This window comes from Gopherus evgoodei, chromosome 10 (assembly GCF_007399415.2).
Source record: "Gopherus evgoodei ecotype Sinaloan lineage chromosome 10, rGopEvg1_v1.p, whole genome shotgun sequence".
Classification (NCBI taxonomy): Eukaryota; Metazoa; Chordata; order Testudines; family Testudinidae; genus Gopherus; species Gopherus evgoodei.
The window spans coordinates 50,592,017-50,609,785 of NC_044331.1; positions in this window are offsets into that span (position 1 = coordinate 50,592,017).

The window sequence follows — 17,769 nt, forward strand, 5'->3', positions numbered from 1 at the left end:
ACAATGATCTTACCAGGGGATATCAGTCCAGTAAGAACAAATCTAAGACCAAGAATAAGGGGCCTTCCGTGCAGAGACACTATGGCCCCTTCGAACCCTTTGAGCCACGGTGGGATGAGAAATGTGAAAGGGCTTTTCGAGAAATCATTACTTGCCTAACTTATGCCCCAGTCCTAGTCTTTGCTGACCCAAGCAAGCTATTTATCCTGCATACTGATGCAAGTTTGGAGGGTCTGGGGGCAGTACTGTACCAGGAGGTGGAAGGCAAGCGTAAACCTGTAGCCTTTGCCAGCCGAGGACTGTCTGATAGTGAAACCTGCTATCCCACCCACAAGCTGGAGTTCTTGGCTTTGAAATGGGCCATCACTGAGAAATTTCAAGACTACTTGTATAGGGCTCAGTTCCAGGTGTGAACAGACAACAACCCATTGACTTATGTGTTAACAAGTGCTAAACTGGATGCTACAGGGCAAAGATGGGTGGCCGCTTTGGCTAGCTATGACTTCAGCATTCAATACCGATCAGGGAGAAGCAATGTAGATGCAGATGCATTGTCCAGGCGTCCAGAGGCACCACGACTTGCTGTGATACCTACGGATGGAGTGAGAGCTATTTGCAGTGTAAGTCGCCGAGAGCCAGAGGCCCATGAGAGCCTTCATGGATGTGTTGCTGAAACTTTGGGCCTACCCCCTGAATGCGTGCCTTCTGCTTCAATGAATTATATTGCTTTGGACTAATCTCCCTTGCCCATGCTCAATGCGGCTGATTGGCAGGAAGCCCAGCTGCAAGATATTGACATTCGTGATACACTACTTGCCAAAAGGGAGGGGCGAGGCCCAGCTACGGCTGTCCCACCTACCCCAGAAGGCAAACTACTATTGAGAGAATGGACCAAACTAAAACTGAATCAGGGAATGCTACACTGCACGACCACAGACCCTCTACAAAAGCAGCGGAATCAACAGTGCTGCTGAAAGAGTACAGAGCCCTGGCCATGAGGGCCCTGCATGATGACTTTGGACATTTAGGGATGGAGAGGACCCTGGAACTTATCCGCAGTAGATTCTATTGGCCCCGGATGGCTGAAGATGTTCGCAGGAAATGTGAGACCTGCGCGCGATGTGTTCAAAGGAAAACTCTGCCCACGAGGGCTGCATAGCTGAAGAACATCACCAGCAACAAACCTCTGGAGCTGGTTTGCATTGATTTCTTATCTTTAGAAGTGGACAAGAGGAATATTGGGAACATTCTAGTGGTGACTGACCACTATACGCGATATGCGCAGGTGTATCCCACACGTGATCAGAGGGCCACCACTGTCGCTCAAGTACTGTGGGAAAAATATTTCTCAGTTTATGGATTCCCAGCCCGGATACACTCGGATCAGGGACGAGACTTTGAGAGTCACCTTCTGAAGGAAGTGCTGAGGATAGCAGGAATTAAAAAGTCGAGGACAACGCCTTATCACCCACAAGGTGACCCTCAGCCAGAGAGGTTCAACCGAACCCTATTAGATATGTTAGGGACTTTGCGGCCAGAGCAGAAGGCAACCTGGAGCCAACATGTTGCATTTCTGGTGCACGCCTACAATGCCACAAAGAACGATGCTACAGGGGTCACCCCATATCTCTTGATGTTTGGGCGAGAACCAAGATTACCCATAGATCTGTGCTTTGGTGTATCAGAGGACGGCGATAGTTATGAAACCCATCTGAAATGTGTATCAAAACTACGAGAAAAGCTGCAGGATGCTTATCACTTAGCTACGTCTCAGCTCGGAAGAACGCAGAACGCAACAAACATCGATATGATGCTAGGGTGCGTCTGCAAGAGCTCCAGCCAGGGGACAGAGTTCTGCTGCGAAATTTGGGTATTGCTGGCAAACACAAAATAGCTGACAGGTGGAAGGCAATACCTTACTTGGTGATGGAAAAGCTAGGAGACCTGCCGGTCTACAAAGTCAAACCTGAAGAGGGTCCAGGGCAGACCAAAACCATGCATAGAAACCTTTTGCTTCCTGTGGGGGAATTGGTAGGCAGCCCTTATGAGATGGGCCACAACTGGGCAACAGGGCAGAACAAAGGTACTGTACCGAAGCTACCCTCCTACGTGGACAGCCGGCCTTCTGCAGCTAATTTACCCCTACTCGGCACATCTGACAGTGAGTCCGAGGAGGAAGACGCAACCATGGTGTATCCTGGGATGAAGACAAGATTCCAGTCTCAATCAGCTGAATCAAAAGAGAGTACCTCCTCTTCTGCCCTAAACCCTATGGCAGAAGTATTTAGGCCCATTCCTGACACTCCTGAGCCACTGGTGGAACCACCGTGTGATGACATACACAGGTTATTGGACAGTGACGACATACAGATGGAGCATGTCCTGAGCACCTTCGACCCTCCACTGTTAGAAGTAGCAATGCAGGGGCCTATGCCAGTATCCGAGGAGAACTCACAGGAAACCTCCCCATCCGTCACTCAAGAGGATGTTCCCCCCACCACAGCAACAGAGACTCTCAATAGGTGAGACAGGGTAATAAGACCAGTGAAACGGTTAAATTATGATGCACCTGGGGTGACTAGTGAGGAGCCAATACATTTAGCACACAGGTTTGTGGAAGCTAAAGTGGGCTATCTGAGGCCCTTTGGAGGGGACTAGTGAGTTGGTATAGTAGGGAATGTGATTTGTCAGGATGACAAATTTTCAGCTGGGGGGAGGATGTAAGCAGAGTCAGGATGAGCGCTACCCTGACATCTGGTGGTGAATTGTAGGGAATGTGGAAAGAATTCCAGGAATTTCAAAGAATGGGGAAAGATTTGCATTGGCATCCATCCTCCACTTAGCATAAGCCCACAGTAGACTGGGATGTTATTTTAACAGCTCTGGGATCCCCAATTTCTTTGTTATTGGGGCAGAAAAAAAAAGTTTGTCACCCTGATTGTGTGAATGGGGAGCTGTGGGACTGCTTTGTGACAGAGATGACTCAACCTCAGTTGGGTGGTACTTGCTAAACATGGGACATGGGTTCCAAAACCCTATGAAGGGAGAGAGGTTGGGGACTGCTGTGTGCATCTGATGGTATGGCTCCCCCTGTAAGGGCCTGGAACACTAATGGCATATTCTCCTCTTTCCACTGTGGAATGTCAGAGTTGATTTTTTATTCCCTTAAGAATCCAGATACAGGTTATTGAGCTGAACTCACTTTTGGCTAATAGTGCACTATTATTGGGGCTCCCCTACTATAAGCTGAAATCACTAAAGAGCTGAAATTACTGAGCTGAGAGCACTGAGTACTGTGCTAACTAGTGGGGGAGCCTGAAGCTATACTGGGGAACAGAGCAGCTGGTGGAGTGGAGCAGTTTGTGAGGACGGCTGGAGGAGCGGAGCGGAGTGGAGTGGCTGGTAAAGTGGAGCATTTCGTGGAGAAGGCGGGAGCAGAACCCACAGAGAGGCAGAGCAGTTGGCCCCGGACCACATAAGGTGCCCCTTTCTACCCAGGCTGGGGGGGAGGGACCTCTGCAGATAGACTCTTGAACTTTGGGGCTGCACTGACCCAGGACAGAGACTTTTGGATTGTGGGACTTTTGGGACTCTGGGTGATTTGGGGGTTGCTGGACTCAAGAGCCCAGGAAAGAGGACACAGCCCAATATCCTGGGGTGGGTTTTTGCTCATGGTTTGGTCTATGAACTCTAGTTGAGGTGTTTTCCCAATTTACTGTTTGTTGTTTATCTCATGTATTAAACCTTTTCTGCTACACTGAGACTCTGTGCTTGCGAGAGGGGAAGCATTGCCTCTTTGAGGCGCCTAGAGATGTGTGTAAGATTTTCCCAGGTCACTGGGTGGGGGCTCGAGCTGGTTTGGCATTGGGTTATTGAAATGAACCCCTGGATACTGAACCCGGCCCTTGTTGCTGCCAACTCAGAGGGGCAGAAGGGTTACATAAGGTATCATTGGAAAGGTTATAATTTACTGAATGTGCTTATCCAATTTGTATGCCAGTATCATTTCTGTATCTGAAGTTAGGAATATTGACTATGTATCTGTATTTCAGCTATGCTACTTCGGGTGATGCCTACTGCCAACGCTTCAGGTACAACAATGGAAAAGCCAGACAGGGCGGATGTCCCATTGGCGAAGATAGTGGACTGTGAAATGGCTTGGCCTTCCTGCAGATGCTCCATACTGCACTGACTCATGGACACTGTGATGCTACAGAGTGAGGTGGTCTTGTCACCTGATACTAAACATTACCTGGGACTTCTTGTAACATTCCCCTGGAATGGGGTGGGGTGCCAAGTTTGGGAAACAAAGGATTCCCGCCTTATGTAAATCCTTTTTAAGAGTGAGGAGGAAGACAAAGTTGGTGTTGGTCCTGCTTTGAGCAGGAGATCAAAGCAGGAATGGTGTCCCTAGCATCTGTTTATCAGAGGATGGAGATGGATGGCAGGAGAGAGATCACTTGATCATTGCCTGTTAGGTTCACTCCCTCTGGGGCACCTGGCATTGGCCACTGTCAGTAGACAGATACTGGGCTAGATGGACCTTTGTTCCGACCCAGTATGGTTGTTCTTATGATTGGACTAGATGACCTTCTGAGGTCTCTTCCAACCCTAATCTTCTATGATTCTATGAATTCTCCTCTCCATGGCCTGACTGTCCAAGAAAAAAGACTGCTAAAGCCACCTGAAGGAAGGGAGGGAGGGAGTCCAGACTGAGAGAGGGGTCCAGTACTACCTGATCTTAAACCAAACTTTGCACCCTTGATAATCTGTATGTTATTCCCTAATAACCAGAAACATCTATGCTTAAACTCTGTACTGTTCAGTTTTTTTTTTTTGACATCATCTTAACTGGAACTCTGAACCACAGAAACTTTGCAACCTGCCTAAAATAACATTTAGGGTAAGAAATTACATTTTGTAACCTGTTTCTTAAGTATATTGAGCTTAGCTTTCATATTTTGTTTTATTTGCTCAATAATCTGCTTTGTTCTGTCTGTTATCTCTTATGCAGTACTCACTTAATGTAACTGTAGCACCCTTGCGGCCAAGATGGAGTCTGCTCTGCAGGCAGCTTTAACCAAGAGAAGGTGCGCGCAGGAATGCAGCAGGAGAAATCCCTTTCGCCCCAGGTGCACCTGTTCCAAACCCCCCAGAGTGAATGCACACACCACAGGAAAAGTACAATGGATAAGAAAGGAAAATATTTATTTACAGAGGGATTAGGGGAGAAAAACAACAAGGATTAATATAGGGGGAGCAGTAAAACAGGGCTGCATCCAAGCCAAGGCCCCACGGGCCCAGTGGGAGCACAGTTTGAATGGGCAGACATCAAACAATGCGTCTGCACACAGAGTTCAGGAGTCCTGAGCAAAGTTCCAGTCCACTGGTGAGTCTTGGGTGCTCCTGGTCATCTTCAGCACCAGTGAACTTTCCCCCAAGAAACCCCTTTGGTGCCCTCTTCTGCCGCTCGCTGCAAAGCCACACAGAGCGACCACCTCCCTACTTAACTAGCTACAACCTCCCTCCTTGTTCCCAATGCAGAGTCACAGGCTCCAGTACTCACAGCCCCATGCAGCTCTGGGCAGCCATGATATTGGGTCCAGCTCCGTCCTGTCCTTCTCAGGTGATTCCTCTGTGGCACAGTGCCCCTTCTGGCTCCTATTCTGGGGTGTCCCTGATCGGCCGCCCTGTCCTTCCCAGATTTTCAGGCAGGTTTTTTGCTGCGTTCTTTGCAAGAGCCTGCAGACTGCTTCCTTTTTCTCCCTCCCAGCTCCAGAGAGCCCCCTGGAGTTTTTCTCTTTTTTCTCACTCTCCTCCTCCCCCCTGGAAAAAAATTTAAAGGGTCCATGCTCTCTAAACCCCAAAGGGTTACATTAAAATTCACCTTTTGTAGTTAATAAAATTTGTTTTGTTTATTATTAAACCCAGTTTCTGTAATTTCTAACTGGGGAGGGGGGTAAGAAGTTATACATATCTCCCTACACATTGAGGGAGGGGGCGAATTTCATAAAACCTTTGGGTTTGTATCCCTTAGAGGGAGTGGGCACATGAGTGCTGGGGGAAGCCTCTCTGTGCAGCTAGGTGTGGCTCTGCCTGTGTGCTTGGCTGGAAGAGGTTTGTGAGCCTAATCCAGCAAGGCCTGGTAAAGGGGACCCAGGCTGGCAGAATAGGCTGACTGAGCAGGGGAGGCTCAGTTAAGCCCCAGCACATCAGGTAGCATCCCAGAAGAGGGGTCCAACCCATCGCAGCTGGGACCGCCAAAAGTGAGCTCACAATCTATTTGAAGGATAATGCTACTGCCTAGCTTTTATGTAGCGCTTTTCAGCTGTAGATCGCCAACTGCTTCACAAAGGAGGGCAGCATCAATACTCCCATTTTACAGAAGGGGAAACCGAGGCACAGGGAAAGATGTGATTAGCTAAAGTGGCAGAGGTCTCCTCAGTCCCACTCCAGTGTCAAATCCACTAGGCCATTCTGTTCTACACCGCCCTGTTCCTATGTACTACAATAGTCCCCGTGCGGGATGAGTTTGGTGTGGGCTGGTTCCAGCACCAGCATCACAAACTCCTCTCTGTCCATTGTACTAGCTGGCCAAGGGCTCCTTGGGCCATAGACTAACCTGCCCCATGGCCCTGAGAGGCAACCTTTCCTGGTCTGAATTGAGCCCTGCGTGCAGATAATCAGAAGGCTTCTTTCTCCAGGGCACTCCCTTTCATCTACTCTGGATTTCCCCACTTGCTCGATGCAGGGCTTGAAACCCACAGCTTAGGGGATCACGTTGCCAGGACCACCAGGCTGATGCTTTCCACGTCATGGCTCAAAACTGGTGGTCATGCCAATATGGAAATTATTTTCCGATATGTAAATCAGTATATTAACTAATTTGCATAAATGTCTGACACAGCCCTACACAAACCTCCGCCAAAGCGCATCAGGGTCGTGTGCAGCTGGCAATGGTGCCCCCTGGCTGAGCAGCACCACCTGAGTAACAGAGGCTGAGCTAATGCTCCTGCCCCCACAACAACCCCCATCCCTGCGCACACGCTGCCTTGGCTGCTGTTGCCACAGTGCGCTGGCTGGGTGTTTAGCACAGACAGGCTGATAAAGCAGCAGGCACCTGGTCAAAGAACTCACACCCACATGACTGAAATGTACACAAAGCCTTGGAAGCCATCCTACTCTGGAATCCACCATTTTCTGCTCCCAGCAGGAGCTCTCATCCAGCACCATCCTGCTCTGCAGCAACCTCTGCTAGCCCAGTCCCGAGCCCTCCTCTCCCAGCTCAGCCAGTCCACCTCACTCCTGGCCAGCAATGCTGCAGCGGCCCCTTTGAGCTGAGGCAGAGGACAGGGCAGTGCCACTCTTCGTTCCCCTCAGCTGGGTTGCAGTACAGGCAGCACCTGTGGAGTTACATTTCCATATGTCACCAATGGCATTCAGTCACTCGTTCATCCCCCTCCTTGTTTATCTGCACTTGGATGAGGTGCTGCTATCCAGATCTCACTCAAGCGTCCCTTTCAGCCTAATAAAAACATGCTGCTGAAAGAGATTACACAGGTACAACAGTCAGTTTGAAAAAAACACTTAATTAACCCTGTGCTGGTGGTGGGATTTCAGTGTGGGTGTTCTCTGAAGACAAATACCAGGATTGGGACAGTAGCATCTGTGAAAGTAAAATGAATTATATTGTAAAAATAGAATGGATTAAAGAAATGCTGTATGTTCCTTTAAGCAGAAATAAGGAATGTTGAAATATAGTTGTCAGGAAGCGAAACAGGTATGAAAAAAATGGGTCCACTTAAGCTAATGGTGGAACGTTAACAGGAGATTGGTAATAGTAAGGAAATAAGATATGCATGCCTAGCCTAGGTAAACTGATCAGATTCTGCTTCATCTTGTTAAGTTTGTGCCCATTTATCTGTATAAATAAGATAGTTTGAGTCTTGCATGGTGCTCACATTATCTGGGTGTATTAGCAGAGTGCTTTGCTAATAAACAGAGTGGTCTGATAAATTGTGTGTCCTGAATCTGACTTTGACACATCCAAGTGGTGGAAGAAAAGCTGCCTGGCTCAGTTCCAGTCATTTGGGATGCTCAATAACAATAATATATTATATAGCACTTACCGTCTGTAGATCGTCAAGCCCTTTACAATGGAGGTTGGAATCATTATCTCCCTTTTAAAGATGGGGAAACTGAGGCATGGAACAGGGAAGTGACTTGCCCAAGCAGGCCATACACAGAGCCAGGAATAGACCCCAGTCTCCTGAGCCCCTGCCCAATGCTTTTCCACTAGACCATGCTGCCTCCCTAGAATTATTTTTCAAATGAAAACATGCCTCAAAGTAGGAGCTCTCAAAGCAGGTTCCAGAAATGCCTCTCCCAGTATTACTGTATGGCTGGGACTGGCATCTCTGCCACTAGATGCTGCCATTTTACCAGGCCTTCTAAGCAGTGGGTCCTTTGTGACGTAGCTCAAAAGACCTGGCATCTGATTCTCCATTGCCTTGTACAATAGGCTGTCACTGCAATGTGCAAATGCAGTGTGAGTGAACAAAGCCATCACAGCAGCAGCCCACTCCCGAGATGTCCATGAGGCACATGGTGCCAGCTAGCAGGCACACAGCTGCAGGAAGCACATCTCATCTGGATGTATGAGGACGGGGAAGGGCTTCAAATTCCTTATTGGGTAAATTCTAGGGGTTTTTTGCTTGTGCTTGCCATCTTTCTGGTGCATTCAAATGGGAACTGCATCTCCTGTCTCCTAAATAACATCAGCAAACTATGCAATGATGCTAGGGTGGCCAGATGTTCCGATTTTATAGGGACAGTCCCGATTTTTGGATCTTTTTCTTATATCAGCTCCTATTACCCCTCACGCCATCCCAATTTTTCATACTTCCTGTCTGGTCACCCTAAATGATACTGCTTTCCTGGATTGTTGATTATTCTTTAGCAGATCTGCATTTGTCCTTGTCCCTACTGTTTTGTATCTGGTTGGAGCAACTGGAGTTTTACTGGCATTTTCCTTTAAGGGCTAAATGAAATTAATGAGAGAGAGGCACATGGAACCTGGTTTGCAGCTGAAAATCCCCAGGCATGAGGCTGCATCTGCAGCTCCTAGCTAGGGAGATGCGCACAGCCATTTGGCAATGGCCCAAGGTTTGGGCTGATATGCAAGTGTGGGAGAGGTTTTGAAGCAGAACAGCCCCCATGTGAGTGTGACAACACTGCTAACCTCCTTCCCAGGGAGCCTGAGGGGAACTTGGCCCATGCAGTCATCCCAGCAGCTCCAAGGTGATGGCTATGGCTGTGTTACAGCATCATCGCCTTTTGATGGTTCCCCCCTTGCTCCAGTGGTATCGCCTCCATCAGGAGCAGGGCTGTGCAGGCAGCAGACACCGGGTGTTTCTCCTCCACCCCCAAGGAGTTCCCAATTGGAAGGCCAGGCCAGGGCAGGGCTGCCCAGAGGGGGGGCAAGTGGGGCAATTTGCCCCAGACCTCGGGCCCCACAGGGGCCCCCACGAGAATATAGTATTTTATAGTATTGCAACTTTTTTTAATGGAAGGGGCCCCCAAAATTGCTTTGCCCCAGGCCCCCTGAATCCTCTGGGTAGCCCTGGGCCAGGGAAGAACATAACCCCAAAGACCCAGTAGAGAAGTTCAGAGGTGAGGAGAGCTCCTGTCCTAAAGCACAAAAATCACCCAGTGGGCCAAAGTCAGGCTCCCTCAGACCCGCTTCCACCCACTTGTTTCTCTGGCAGGGGATCTGGGCTGGCGCCAGCAATTGGCAAACAACAAGGAGCCAGAGGAAGCCAAGAGCTCGAACAGGATGGACCTAGGGAGCAACTTTACATCACCAGTCCCTGAGCTGCAAGTGGCTGTCCCTGCTGCTTTCCCAAGCCAGAGGCTGGGGGTTGGGGTCTCAGTTACAGCTTGCTAATGGGGTGCAAGTCTCGGAGCAGCCTGCACAAGGGGCAGGGAGAAGGCATCAGCTACACCAGCCGATATCTCCCTGGAGACTCACCTCTGGCCCTGGGCCCTGGCCCATTTTCTGAGAGTCCACAGCATGCTGGGACGGCTGCTGTAACACTCTGCCCGCAGCCCCTCAGCACTCCCAGCAGCACTCAGAAATAGCCAAAATAGAGACCATCCAATCAGAATCCACTGCTCCATTGCATGCTCGGCCAGGGCATTGAGGGGAGAATCTGGTCACTCTGCTAGATCCCCAGGAAAGCTGGAGGTTACTGAAAGCTAAGCCCAGATATGCAAAGGTATTTAGGCATCAAGAGTTCCCTAAATACCTTAGAGAAACTGGGCCCTAGGATACAACAGCCCTGGTAGAGCCTGAGATCTGACCAGGGCTTTGTTACTAATCCCAGGTGCAGCTTCTGCTGGACTAAAGCAGGAGCAGCTGATCTAGATTGAGTGAGTAACAGACAGCAGAGTCAGTTTGGTTTTCACTTCTATTAAATAGTGAACTGTACTGGCTGGAGATTTAGCCAAGGCAACAGATTGCTCCTAGGGCAGGGGTGGGCAAACTTTTTGGCCTGAGGGTGACATCCGGGTATGGAAATTGTATGGTGGGCCATCAATGCTCATGAAATTGAGGGTTGGGGGGCAGGAGGGCTCCGACTGGGGATATGGGCTCTGGGGTGGGGGATAAGGAGTTTGGAGGGCTGGAGAGGAATCAGAGCTGGGGCAGGGGGTTGGGGCACAGGAGGAAGTTGGGGGAGGGCAGTCTCTGGAAGGTGCTTACCTCAAGCAGCTTCCAGAAACAGCAGCATGTCCTTTCTCCGGCTCCTACGTAGCGGTATGGCCAGGCGTCTCTGCGTGCTGCCCTGTCCACAGCTGCGGGGGCAGTAGGTGGAGCCCCCTGGCTGCCCCTAGACATAAGAGCCACAGGGGGAACGTGCTGCTGCTTTTGGGAGCCATGTGGAGTGGGTCAAGACCTTGACCCCTCTCCCCGGCTGGAACACTTGAGCAGGACAAAACCCCAGATCCCACTTCCCGGCAGGAACTCAAGGTCTGGATTAAAATGCCTAGAGGGCCAGATGTGGCCCTCAGGCCATAATTTGCCCACCCCTGGCCTAGGGGAAGAGGTGATTTAACAGCCTAGGAGGCAATTCAGAAAGGAGATGTGCTCAGACCCCTCCTGGGAGGGGACAACCCTTGTCAAAGTACCAAGGTGCTAATAGCGACCTTCACCTGAATCATGGCACATTTTCAAAAGCTGTGTCGGCCTCACTCCACTCCCACAGATGTCAGCCATGAAACGCCCATTGATCTCTATGGGACAGTGTTCAGACCAGCCAGTGCTGCTGATGCTTTTGAAGATTATCTTCCATTAAAAATTGGGTTTGTGCCCTTTCTTTGCTCTATGATAGAGAAAGAAGGCCGGGGGAGGTTTGCTTTGATGCTTCCTCCCTTAGCGACGTTCCTGGTATTTCTATCAAATCTAGTGAGATTTTTAACTGCCCTTTATCACAGTTCGTCTTATGTGTTTGTGCAACACAATGGGGCCTGATCCAGGAGCAGTGTCCCCCAGCATGACAACAGTCTGAATAATAAGCAATAAGCAATAATCTGAGCAGCTCCGAAGCAATTAAAAGGAACAGCTATTACAAAATAAACTCTTTCTCCCTTCCCATAGGAGTAGAACTTGTTTGTATCTGAGCGTGTTTCAGTGGGATGGAGGTAACCTAATGCCAGAAACTGGGGTTTGCAGTGGTTCTGAGGTCTCCTGGCTCCTGCAGAAATTTAGACCCATGGTCCTGGTTTATCTCTCTAAGGTTCTGTTGCTGGCCCCCATGAACCTTTCCCAACTGGTGGATGGGCATATTGATCCACGTAGCTGTCATGGTAGGTTGTGGTCATGGAGCAAGAGGCATCTCTCACACAGAGAGGGCCAATCCCATGGAGGGCTCTGAGTATCCTATGGCCTCTATCCAATGTCCCCCTGGTGACATGTACACAGCAATGCATGTTGCAAGGCAGACAGGTTGCTGTATTTGTGCTATCTGGAGCTTTTTCAGGGCAGGAGACCACATGCCCAGATAGACTGAGTAGCCATGGTCAAGCCTAGTGGTCACAAATGCACAGATCACCGCCACCAGGTATGTATCTGATGGGAGAGAGTCCAGTCTTCTGGCCAGTGGCAAGTGGTTTGTCAAGAACTGGTTTTGCTGGGGGACCCTTTGGGGAGGGTCTCAGAGACCTCCATTGCACACTCACACCTTAACTGAAAGGGTTGAACTACTGACCCTTTAGCAAAGATAGTCTCTCCCCCAAGTGTCTATTAGTCGTTGGAGTGTTAGATGTTAAAAACAAGCAGAAAGTTGTCATTTCCCTTCTTAATTGCTTGGCTTTCAGTCTCTTCTCTTGCGAGATCACTGGTTCTCCCACTAGCATAGGCCTTGTCTGCACTAACAGTTTACTTAAAAACTTCCTTCTCCCCACACCGTTGGGGAGGGGTTAGCTAACGTGGGGTTAACTACCAGGAGTGGCAGGAGCCTTTTCTGTATTAGAACCCCAATGTCGTAAGTGCCAGCATCAGTGCCAGCTGCAGCAATGGTTGGGATTTTAGTTACTGAAACACTTGGGCCCGATCCGTACGCACAGGCTGAACTTTCCAGAAGGTCGTTGCAATGGAAGCCAACATGACTGCTCACAGTCTGGGAGCCTTTGCATAGAGAGGAAGGGTTCAGCAGTCAGGGCACCAACCTGGGCTTCAGGGGACCCAGGTTCAAGGCCCTGCTTTCCCAGAGACTTCCTGTGTGACCTTGGGAACGTCACTTAATGCCTCAGTATCCCCATCTGTACAATGGGGCTGCATGCCTCTGCATCACAGAGGGGTCGGAAGTGGAGCTGGTTGGAGATTTTTTTAATTAAACTTGGTTTCCATCAGAAAATACTGACTCAGCAAAAGCAAAAGTCTTCACAAAAATTCATCTGTTTCAAGAACAAAACTGTAGGTCCAGAATGGAATTGCTGGTCAAAAGATGAGAGAAATACCCCCGAGTAGCCAATAATCCAGTGGTTAGGGTACTTACCTGCAAGATGGGAACGCCAGGTTCAAATCTCTGGTCTACCTAGGGGTGCCACCTTTCTGACTGAAGAAAACCAAACACCCTTCCCCAGACCTCATCCCTGCCTGGCCCCTTTGAGGCCCCGCACCCACTCACTCCATCCGTCGCTTGCTCTCCCCCACCCTTGCTCACTTGCTCACTCAATTTCACTGGGCTGAGGCAGAGGGTTGGGATGCAGGAGGGGGTGAGGGCTCTGGCTGGGGCCAGGGATGAGAGGCTTGGGGCGCAAGAGAGAACTCCAGGCTGGGGGTTGGGGCCAAGGGGTTCGGAGTGTGGACGGCGGCTCTAGGCTGTCCCAGGGGGTTGGAGGGCTCAAGCTGGGTGTGCAGGCTCCAGGGTGGGTCCAGAAATGAGGGTGTTGTGCATGTGTGTGTTCTTCCTGTGTGCTGCCCCAGCTCTGCGCAGACAGCCAGCACAGCAGATCTTGAGCAAACTGCTCAATGACCACAAGATTCATTAAGGGATGAAGGCACCAGGCCAGTTTTATTGTCAACAAAGCACGGTCATAGCACCTGCCAGACTTTATGAGGAAAAGGCCTTATTTGCGCACAGACTGGCTAACCTAGTAAGGAGGGCTTTAAACTAGGTTCGACGGGGACAGGTGAGCAAAGCCCACAGGTAAGTGAGGAACAAGACCTGGGAGATGGGTTGGAAACAGGAGGGAGCACGGGCTATAATGGCAGAGAGAAAGGAGGGTCAGGGCAAAGCTGGGAGGCAAGATCAAACCAGTATCTTAGATGCCTTTATACAAATGCAAGAAGTATGGGTAATAAGCAGGAAGAACTGGAAGTGCTAATAAATAAATACAACTATGACATTATTGGCATTACTGAAACTTGGTGGGATAATACACACGACTGGAATGTTGGTGTGGATGGGTATAGATTGCTCAGGAAGGATAGACAGGGGAAAAAGGGAGGAGGTGTTGCCTTATATATTAAAAATGTACACACTTGGACTGAGGTGGAGATGGACATAGGAGACGGAAGGGTGGAGAGTCTCTGGGTTAGGCTAAAAGGGGTAAAAAACACAGGTGATGTCGTGCTGGGAGTCTACTACAGGCCACCTAATCAGGCGGAAGAGGTGGATGAGGCTTTTTTCAAACAACTAACAAAATCCTCCAAAGCCCAAGATTTGGTGGTGATGGGGGACTTCAACTATCCAGATATATGTTGGGAAAATAACACCGTGGGGCACAGACTATCCAATAAGTTCCTGGACTGCATTGCAGACAACTTTTTATTTCAGAAAGTTGAAAAAGCTACTGGGGGGAAGCTGTTCGGACTTGATTTTAACCAATAGGGAGGAACTTGTTGAGAATTTGAAAGTAGAAGGAAGCTTGGGTGAAAGTGATCATGAAATCATAGAATTTGCAATTCTAAAGAAAGGTAGAAGGGCGTACAGCAGAATAGAGACAATGGATTTCAGGAAGGCGGATTTTGGTAAGCTCAGAGAGCTGATAGGCAAGGTCCCATGGGAATTAAGACTGAGGGGAAAAACAACTGAGGAAAGTTGGCAGTTTTTCAAAGGGACGCTATTAAGGGCCCAAAAGCAAGTTATTCCGATGGTTAGGAAAGATAGAAAATGTGGCAAAAGACCACCTTGGCTTACCCTTGAGATCTTGCGTGACCTACAAAATAAAAAGGCGTCATATAAAAAATGGAAACTAGGTCAGATCACGAAGGATGAATATAGGCAAATAACACAGGAATGCAGAGGCAAGATTAGAAAAGCAAAGGCACAAAATGAACTCAAACTAGCTATGGGAATAAAGGGAAACAAGAAGACTTTTTATCAATACATTAGAAGCAAGAGGAAGACCAAGGACAGGGTAGGCCCACTGCTCAATGAGGAGGGGGTAACAGTAACGGGAGACTTGGAAATGGCAGAGATGCTTAATGACTTCTTTGTTTCGGTCTTCACTGAGAAGTCTGAAGGAATGTCTAGTATAGTGAATGCTTACGGGAAGAGGGTAGGTTTAGAAGAGAAAATAAGGAAAGAGCAAGTAAAAAATCACTTAGAAAAGTTAGATGCCTGCAAGTCACCAGGGCCTGATGAAATGCATCCTAGAATACTCAAGGAGTTAATGGAAGAGGTATCTGAGCCTCTAACTATTATCTTTGGGAAATCATGGGAGACGGGGGAGATTCCAGAAGACTGGAAGGGGGCAAATATAGTGCCCATCTATAAAAAGGGAAATAAAAACAACCCAGGAAACTACAGACCAGTTAGTTTAACTTCTGTAAGAGGGAAGATAATGGAGCAGGTAATCAAAGAAATCATCTGCAAACACTTGGAAGGTGGTAAGGTGATAGGGAATAGCGAGCATGGATTTGTAAAGAACAAATCGTGTCAAACTAATCTGATAGCGTTCTTTGATAGGATAATGAGCCTTGTGGATAAGGGAGAAGCGGTGGATGTGATATACCTAGACTTTAGTAAGGCATTTGATACAGTCTCGCATGATATTCTTATAGATAAGCTAGGAAAGTACAATTTAGATGGGGCTACTATAAGGTGGGTGCATAACTGGCTGGATAACCGTACTCAGAGAGTAGTTGTTAATGGCTCCCAATCCTGCTGGAAAGGTATAACAAGTGGGGTTCCGCAGGGGTCTGTTTTGGGACCGGTTCTGTTCAATATCTTCATCAACGATTTAGATGTTGGCATAGAAAGTACGCTTATTAAGTTTGCAGACGATACCAAACTGGGAGGGATTGCAACTGCTTTGGAGGACAGGGTCAAAATTCAAAATGATCTGGACAAGTTGGAGAAATGGTCTGAGGTAAACAGGATGAAGTTCAATAAAGATAAATGCAAAGTGCTCCACTTAGGAAGGAACAATCAGTTTCCCACATACAGAATGGGAAAAGACTGTCTAGGAAGGAGTATGGCAGAAAGAGATCTAGGGGTCATAGTGGACCACAAGCTTAATATGAGTCAACAGTGTGATACTGTTGCAAAAAAAGCAAACATGATTCTGGGATGCATTAACAGGTGTGTTGTAAACAAGACACGAGAAGTCATTCTTCCGCTTTACTCTGTGCTGGTTAGGCCTCAACTGGAGTATTGTGTCCAGTTCTGGGCACCGCATTTCAAGAAAGGTGTGGAGAAATTGGAGAGGGTCCAGAGAAGAGCAACAAGAATGATTAAAGGTCTTGAGAACATGACCTATGAAGGAAGGCTGAAGGAACTGGGTTTGTTTAGTTTGGAAAAGAGAAGACTGAGAGGGGACATGATAGCAGTTTTCAGGTATCTAAAAGGGTGTCATCAGGAGGAGGGAGAAAACTTGTTCACCTTAGCCTCCAATGATAGAACAAGAAGCAATGGGCTTAAACTGCAGCAAGGGAGATTTAGGTTGGACATTAGGAAAAAGTTCCTAACTGTCAGGGTAGTTAAACACTGGAATAGATTGCCTAGGGAAGTTGTGGAATCTCCATCACTGGAGATATTTAAGAGTAGGTTAGATAAATGTCTATCAGGGATGGTCTAGACAGTATTTGGTCCTGCCATGAGGGCAGGGGACTGGACTCGATGACCTCTCGAGGTCCCTTCCAGTCCTAGAGTCTATGAGTCTATGATTCTATGATACTAAGACATGTATGCCCGTGACAATGGACTCAGCTAAGGGAATGGAAGGACTTTCCATTCCCCACCCCCTTCTCGGCTGGACAAAGATCCTCCCTCTGAGATACATTTTTATACCCTGATACAAACAAGTCATGTACTGCCCTTCTGACATTGTTACTGCCCCTTGATTTGGCTAGTTATTACCCATCACCTTGTACATGTGGGTTTGATCAAAACATCTCTATTACATACTGTCATCCTGACCTTATCTATTCGAAGGGGTCAATTATTCCTGTTATCCCTGGGGAATGTTTTTGTACCATCCTTGATATCAGGATGGTCTGGTACAACTTGATATTGGGATGTGCTTGCGTGAGTTCTCTGTGCTTAGCACATTTTAGGAATATTTCTGCATTAACAGCCCTGTTCTTGCCAGATTCAGCGAGCAGGTCCTGTCTCGTACCAGGCCTCTGATACAAGGGCTTATGTCTCAGGCTCTCTTCCTACTACAGAGGGGTTTGGAGTCTGGAAGGGGCTCCAGGCTGGAGCAGGGAATTGGGGTGCAGGGAGGGAATTAGAGCTCTGGCTGGGGGTGCAGACTCTGGTGTGGGGCCAGGAATGAGGTGTTTGGGGTGAAGGAGGGAGCTCTGGGCTGGGGCCAAGGGGGTTGGAGTGTGGGAGGGGGTGTGGGCTATGGGACGGAGTTTGGGCACAGATGGGGGTTTCAAGCTGGGGCAGGAGATTTAAGTGCAGGTTCCAGGAGGGAGTTTGGGTGTGGGAGGGGGCTCAGGGCTGGGGCAGGGGGTGCAGGCTCTGGGAGGCAGTTGGGTGTGGGAGGAGGCTCAGGGCTTGGACAGGAGTTGGGGTGCGGATGAAGGATTGGAATGCGGGTTCTGGGCAGTGCTTACCTCAGGCGGCTCTAGGGAAATTGACGGCATGTTACTCCAGCTCCTAGGTAGAGGTGCAGCCAGGGGGCTCCATGCACTGCCCTTGCCTGCAGGTGCTGCCCCCACAGCTCCCACTGTTTGGAGTTCCCGGTCAATGGGAACTGCAGAGCCAGTGTTCAGGCCAGGGGCAGTGGACGGGGCCCCCTTGCTGCCGCTGCGCC